Genomic DNA, 7,914 nt, shown 5'->3' on the forward strand with positions numbered 1-7,914 from the left:
ACTGCTGGGGTTTGATTTGTGGTTTTATTGTTTCCACGGACAGCTGTCCAAGGGTACAGGACAAGGGATCCAGAAAGGGCAATCTCTGGTTGGGAGGGGTCTTTTGCGTTGCTGCTGGGCTCTTCCACCGTCTTTAGCCTCTCAGCGTCGCTGCCGCTCGGTTCCTTGGGCGTGGTCCTGCCAGGCGTCCCCTCGGAGAAAACGAAACAGCGGGCGATTAGTATCCGTCCTTTTCTCCCTCTCGGCTTAGAGGTGTTTGGGGTTACCCTTCCCTGTTCCCTCTAAGGCATGGGCTTTTAACATTCCGTCGTCCCCTACTCTGTCCCTTCTTTACCTCACGGGGGGGGTGGGTCTATAGTCCTGAGCAGGACATGTGGACGTGCCACCATCCCACAAGTGCCCTCCCGGTCTTTTCCGCTACTTGCCTGAAGCCGGGACCCGGCTCCTGGGTCCCGGCTGCCTCGTCCTCGGGACCTTCCTCGGGGCACGTCCCGGCGTAGCTTCGGGTTTCTGCCGTTGTCTCTCCTTCGCTCCTCGTCTCGCTCTGCTCCTCGCTCCGCGCGCTGCTCCTCGCTCTGCTCCTCGCTCCGCTCCTCGCGCTGCTCCTCGCTCCGCTCCTCCCGGTCTCTCCCTTCTGTGTTCACTTTCGGCGCTTTTGGGTCCTTCAAGCCCCTCCTCCTGGGCGTGAGTAGAGTCAGTACCGGCAGTAGCGGCCTGGTGCCCCCGGGGTCCTTCACCGCCTCCCCCTCGTCACTGTGCCTTCCCTCCAGGCATGGCCGTTCGGGCCATGTGTCCACCGGGCTGCGGGAGAGATAGTCCACGTTGGTTTGTGAAGTTCCGGGCCGATGTGATACCTGGAAAGAGAAAGGCTGCAAAGCTAAGAACCATTGGAGGATGCGAGGGTTAGTGTCTTTATGTCTTGCCAGCCAGACAAGGGGAGCATGGTCTGTCAGGAGGGTGAAAGGATGACCCAGTAGGTAGTACTGTAAGTCTTGGACTGCCCAGCGGATGGCCAAGCACTCCTTTTCCATGGTAGAATACTTGAGTTCCCTGGGTACCAGTTTGCGGCTAAGGTATACCACTGGGTGGAGCTCACCTGATGGAGTTGGTTGTGATAGGACTGCCCCCAGCCCCGGTCTGATGCGTCTGTCTGCAATGTGAACGGGCTTGTAAAGTCGGGGCATGTGAGCACTGGATTGTTGCAAAGTCTCGTTTTGAGGCGTTCAAAACTGTGGGTTTGTTTTGGGGTCCATGTGGTGAAGGTATTAATGACTGTCTTCTTTAACATGTCCGTGAGAGGGGCTGCCTCTTCAGCGAAGTGGGGGATGAATCTCCTATAGTAGCCCACTAGTCCCAGGAACGCCCTGATGCCCCTTTTTGTGGTTGGTTTCTCTAAGGTTGAAATGGTCCTGACCTTATCTATCTGGGGTCGGATCTGTCCGTTTTGTATATGGTAGCCGAGATAGCAAACATTGTCAGTGACGAGCATGCATTTTTCCGGATTGGCAGTCAGTCCCGCCTCCCGGAGACTGGAAAAGAGGGCCTGAAGGTGTTTAAGGTGGTCCCCCCGTGAGGCGCTGAAGATTACTATGTCGTCTAAGTATGCGGCAGCAAATTCTTGATGGGGTCTAAGCACAATGTCCATGAGGCGCTGGAAGGTGGCAGGGGCTCCGTGGAGGTCGAAGGGGAGGACCCGGAAGTGATATAAGCCTGAGGGGGTGGCGAACACTGTTTTCTCTTGGGCCTGAGGCGTGAGCATGATTTGCCAGTATCCCTTGGTTAAGTCCAACGTGCTAATGTATCGGGCCGTCCCTAACCTCTCTATGAGTTCATCGACACGGGGCATGGGGTATGAGTCAAAGCGGGAGACGCTGTTAAGGCGCCTAAAGTCTACACAGAAGCGTACTGTGCCGTTGGGGTTTTGGGACCAGTACAATAGGGGAACACCAAGGGCTGTGGGCAGGCACGATGATTCCGCTCCCCAACATATCCACTACCTCTTTTTCTACTATTTGTAGTCTAGCCTCGGGGATCCTATGAGGCCTTTGTCGGATCGGGCTGGCCCCCTCTGTCAGGATATCGTGTTGGACGAGGTGAGTTGTCCCGGGTTTGGCCGAAAATATATCTGAATAGGAGTCGAGAAGGGACTGGAGGTCGGTTTTTTGTACTGGTGTCAAGCAGGACCCTTTGGGGATGTCCCTATCGTTTTGGGTGTTACCTGCCTCGGGAAAGGGTATCTCTAGTGGTTTGCTGTCAGTAATAAACAGGTTTGTAGGGGTTTGGGTCCTGTCATCGGGATCAGCGATCCATTTCTTTAGCAGGTTAACGTGATATATTTGTCCCCTTTTTCCTGAGTGGGGTACGGCTACGCGATAAGTGACGGATGTGACTTGGGCAAGCACAACGTAAGGGCCCTGCCAGCGGGCCAGAAATTTGTTGTCAGAAGAGGGAAGGAGGAGTAAGACCCTGTCACCCACCGTGAACTGTCGAAGAACGGTTTGTCGGTCGTAATGCTTTTTTTGTTTCTGTTGGGCTGCTTCTATATTGTGCCTCACCCTGTCCCAGAGAGAAGAAAGCTTATCTTTTAGCTGTGTCGCATAGTCGAGTAGAGCCCTGTTCTCGTCCTCCTCTTCTTCCCGCCTTTCGGCTGCCATGTCTACTAGGGTCCTGGGCTTCTTCCCGAAAACCAATTCAAAGGGACTAAAACCCGTGGAGGACTGGGTATGTGTTCGGATTGTGGACAATGTTAGTGGTAGTTGTCGGTCCCAGTCCCGTCCCGTCTCTGACACTGTTTTTTTCAGGATGGTCTTTATGGTCTGGTTGTATCTTTCTACCAGGCCGTCTGTTTGGGGGTGGTAGACAGAGGTGTGTATTTGGCGTACCCCTAGCAGGGAGCAGATCTGAGCCATCAATTTTGACATAAACGGGGTCCCCTGGTCAGTGAGTAGTTCTTTGGGGAACCCCACCCTGCTGAAGAAGGTCAACATGGCTTGGGCGACGCTGTTCGTGGACATACTGGTAAGGGGAAAGGCCTCCGGGTACCGGGTCGCATAATCGACTAGTACCAGGATGTACTGATACCCCCAGGCCGAGGTGATAAGGGGACCGACCAAGTCCATTCCCACCCGGGAAAAAGGGACGTCGATCACTGGAAGAGGGTATAATGGGGCTTTGGGTATGTGAGGGGGGTTGGACATCTGGCATCTGGCGCAGGCGCCGCAGTACCGCCTTATGTCGGAGAAGACTCCGGGCCAATAAAATCGGCGTAAGAGGTATTCCTCCGTTTTCTCTTTACCATAGTGACCCCCTCCCGCCTGGTTATGGGCTAAGTAGAGAACCTGAGTGCGAAACGGTAGGGGTACCAGGAGCTGTCGGAGTGGTCCATCGGGTTTCGTTATTTTTCTATATAGTAACCCTTTTGATATCACAAAACAGGGGCCTACCTGATCGTCTTTGTCGTCTATTGCCCGGGCCCATGCATGTCCCAGTGTTGGATCCTCCCTTTGTTCGGCCCTAAAGCTGCCGGTAGGTCCTGGTTCTTCCTCCGCATCCGAGGGGGTAGAAGGGGGGTTAGCTTGGCCGTGTAACACCGTGATCCGGTTTTGCTCTCTCTTTTCTCGACGTGTTTTCCTTGTCTTGCACACCCCCGGCTCTAGGTCTACAGTTGACAACGGGGCTTCCATAAGCCACCGTTGGTCTCTCTTTCCTCTATCGCCCTGGATAAGAGAGCAGAGAAGTCCTCGTAATCAGTTCCTATGATCATGTCCTCGACCAGGTGTGGAATGACCCCTACTCGGATCGTGGCTATCTGTTCTCCGTATTCCAGGGTTACTCTAGCCACAGGATAGCGTTTCTGGTCCCCGTGTACACACGTAATGACCACTCCTTCCCCTTCTAGCCATTGATGGGCCTGTACTCGTTCCTGCGTTATCACTGAATGACGACACCCCGAGTCAACGAGGACCCGGATATCGGTCTGATTCACCTTAAGGGTCAAGCGATAGGCCGCTTCACCCTCTCCGGCCCATAGCACCCTGCCTTTGGTGTATCCGACTTCCATGGGTTCGATTGTAGCGGGCTTCTGTGGACAGTTGCGGGAGATGTGGCCCCATTCCGCACAATGAAAACACTGGGGTCCCTGAATACCGCCTTTCCCTTCCGATCGAGGCATGAGTCTGGGATCAAGAAGAGGGCGCGGGGTTGAGGGAACAGGGCTAGGGACGGTTGCCCTCCAGCGGTGTATGATGGAGGTGGGAATTCTGGGGGTGAAGGGTCGGGCTTCTGGTGACCGGTGGTGGGCACAGGCTAGTTCTATAGTGTGGGGTACGGTTAGGTTGGGATGTTGTTTAACCCAGGCCCTGGTCAATGGGGGGAGACCGTCGATATATTGCTCCAACAGTACCTTGTCCACTATCTCTTCCTTGCTACTCGTATGGGGCTGAAGCCACTGAGTCCCTAGGTCCTGTATCCGGTAGTAAAACGCTCGGGGGTTGTCTTGGGGTTGCCATTTTTCCTTTCGAAACCGACTACAATACTGCTCCTGATCGCAGCCGAGGCGTTCCAGAATGTTTTTTTTAATAATATCATAGGGCGTGGTACCAGAGGGGTTAGCGGCTTGGTAGGCCGTTTGGATCTCGCCGGACAGTAGGGGGGCGATGTATTGGCCCCATCATTCCATAGGCCACTGGGCCGTGCTCGCCACCCGCTCGAAAGTTGGTAAAAAAGAAGTCCGGATCCTCGCCGGTTCTGTATTTTTGTAGTATGGAGCTGGGGACATTTGGATGTACCTTGGTGCTGGCAATAGTGTCCGTCAATTTCTGGATAGCAGTATCATGGACGGCTTGATTCTGTACCAAGAGTCCCACTTGGGCTTGTAGGGCCTCTTGTAACATCTCCCTGTCCTTTTTGGCTTCCGTAGAGTGGGCTTCCACGACCAGTTGCAAATGGCGTTGTCCTTCGGCCAATTGGGCCAGCATGTCGGTCAAGCCTATGGGCTGCGACATGGTGGTATGGGAGCGTTCCACCGTGACCAGGGGCACGAGTAGTCGGGCGTGGTGGATCGGTCCTGGATCCCACTTCTGACACCACTGTCACGCTCCCTCCCCACAGATCAGAGGAGTCTACTGCTGGGGTTTGATTTGTGATTTTACTGTTTCCCCGGACAGCTGTCCAAGGTTACAGGACAAGGGATCCAGAAAGGGCAATCTCTGGTTGGGAGGGGTCTTTTGCGTTGCCGCTGGGCTCTTCCGCCGTCTTTAGCCTCTCAGCGTCGCTGCCGCTCGGTTCCTTGGGCGTGGTCCTGCCAGGCATCACCTCAGAGAAAAAGAAACAGCGGGTGATTAGTATCCGTCCTTTCCTCCCTACCGGCTTAGAGGTGTTTGGGGTTACCCTTCCCTGTTTTCTCTATGTGAACCCACGCTAATCAAAGTAATATAGGTCTAGAGGGATACTGTATATTATAGTTACCCTTCTCTGTTCCCTCTAAGGCATGGGCTTTTAACGTTCTGTCGTCCCCGGACCCTTATCGTCAGGCGAGTCCCGCTGGAGATGGGTGAAAGCCCGCCCCTACTCTGTCCCTTCTTTACCTTACGGGGGGGGGGGGTCTATAGTCCTGAGCAAGACATGTGGACGTGCCACCAACCCACGAGGGCCCTCCCGGTCTTATCCGCTACTTGCCTGAAGCCGGGACCCGGCTTCTGGGTCCCGGCAGCCTTGTCCTTGGGACCTTCCTCGGGGCACTTCCCGGCGTAGCCTCGGGTTTCTGCCGTTGTCTCTCCTTCGCTCCTCGTCTCACTCTGCTCCTTGCTCCGCTCCTCGCGCTGCTCCTCCCGGTCTCTCCTTTCTGTGTTCACTTCTGGCGCTTTTGGGTCCTTCAAGCCCCTCCTCCTGGGCGTGAGTAGAGTCAGTACCGGCAGTAGCGGCCTGGTGCCCCCGGGGTCCTTCACCGCCTCCCCCTCGTCACACTATCTCTAACAGCTGCTGCATATTTTCGGAAAAATAGGAAATGCACAGACAAATTGGGTAACATGAGGAATCAGACAGGGATGCATCCTTGTCCCGTTGTGGATGGTCTATTACAGGAGGTAAAGGCAGATGCACCCAGAATAGGCTCATGCATCACCCCCATTTTATTATATCCAGTTGACAAGGTGTTTGTAGTCTCGAATAGCAAACGGCCTTCAGCTTTTGATTAGCAGTTTTTAACCTTTATGGAGGGCAGAGACCTAAAACTGAATCTAACAAAAACATACACTATGGTCTGTGGCAGGAGGAAAAACAAGGGCAAAACATATTTCGCAGCAGGACACAAACTAGAGCAAGTGAAGACGTTCAATTATCTGGGTATCCTATTTTTGCAGGAAGAACATTGGTGACCACACGCTAAAACTACAAATGTAAAATTCATCAGTGCTTCTGAAGCAGTGTTTAGATTTGTCCAAATAGGCAGCAAACCCATTAGAGAAATTGTGAAAATATATAAACGTATATGCCTTCCAGCTACCCTGTATTATTATTATTATTATTATTATATGTTCTTATATAGCGCTCAACTACCCTTGGGCATCTTGGCGCTTGCCTTGGGAACCCTTCCTAGTTTTTCCCTGTGAGATAACCCGTAATGGGCATCCCCAAGGTGAAAGCCAGGCATCCCGCCGCGGGGGGGCCATTGTGGAGATTAAGCAAGCTATTGCCCAGAGTTGCAGCGTGGGACCCATGATTAGAATAGGCACTGAGGCGAGAATATCCAGTCCGCGGAATTTATAGCCCGAGACCCTGCCGCGACGGGAATCAAACCCTGGTCCCAGACCAGTGCTCTGCATCGAGGTCTGCCCCTCTAACCATTGAGCCACACTTCTCCACTTCTTTGTATGGGCACCATTATGGGGCAAAACATGATTCAAGTACAGGAAAACAATTTTCTATGCAGGCTCTAGGCAAATCAACCCCAGCTTACATTACTCACAAGGAACTTTATCTAACACGAGGGCGCTAGAGGGCGCACAGGCAAGATGGCTGCACTTGCGTGAGGCTCTTGCTGCTCAGGAGGCCTACACAATAATATCCTGCTCATATGTTGGAGGCCAAAGGAAATATTGGAATGAAATGTTATCGGAAACCTGCCGGCACTACTTAACGCCAGTGAAACCTGTAGAACTATTTCTCCGGTGCAGTAAACTCAAGCACGCTGCGCCCCGGTAGATCCCAAGATGGTGGACGCTCATATCATCTAGCTGCCGCTGGGACAGAGCATCCGAAGTGTGAAACAGCCACTACAAGACGGTGGACCCAGCACGGGTGAGGCTACCTCCCCTGCTACATAATCGGCAAAGAAAGCGGCGCATGTGAGCACCAAGGCAAAACGTCAGGCGGACAGTGAACGAGCTGGGAATGGGAAGACCTGCCTGAGATGCCCAACCGGTGCCAGTGGTGTGGCCGAACTGTGGGTGGCTCTGTCGGCCCCCGCCTTCCCTCAACTGCAGGCTACGCTGAAATAGAATCGTACAAGCAGCGACACCACTGTGGTAAGAGCCACCCATACCAGGTGGTCAGACCAGCTTGGGAGGCATGGGAAAGATCACTCCCCTATATTCACTTTAAAGGTAAATTCGAAAAACACTTTTTTTCTTTACCTGGAGGGGTAGAGAGGATATCAAGTTAGAGTAACTCCTCCTATAATATAATCAATTACTCACTTAAATTACTCTAACGGATCAACCGTGGTTGATATTGGTGCACGTTAGTGGGGAGAGATGTGAAGGATCTAATTAGAGTAAATACCTACGTCTTCACCAACAGGTGAGCAAGGAAAAGTCTTCCTTTTTGTTTATTTACCCTCACACACCCTAGTGGTGTCATGCTTCATCATCGGGTCACCCCGACGCCTAAAAGTCGGGGTGGGCTCAACCACAGTAT

General features: G+C 53.2%; 1 pseudogene; it reads right to left on the bottom strand.

Annotated features, from left to right (window-relative positions):
- Positions 1-335: 335 nt before the first annotated feature.
- On the bottom strand, positions 336-5,003 carry LOC146830585 (uncharacterized; annotated as a pseudogene).
- Between the last annotated feature and the right edge of the window lie 2,911 nt (positions 5,004-7,914).

This window comes from Triturus cristatus, chromosome 5_1 (assembly GCF_964204655.1).
Source record: "Triturus cristatus chromosome 5_1, aTriCri1.1, whole genome shotgun sequence".
In the NCBI taxonomy this organism is placed as follows: domain Eukaryota; kingdom Metazoa; phylum Chordata; class Amphibia; order Caudata; family Salamandridae; genus Triturus; species Triturus cristatus.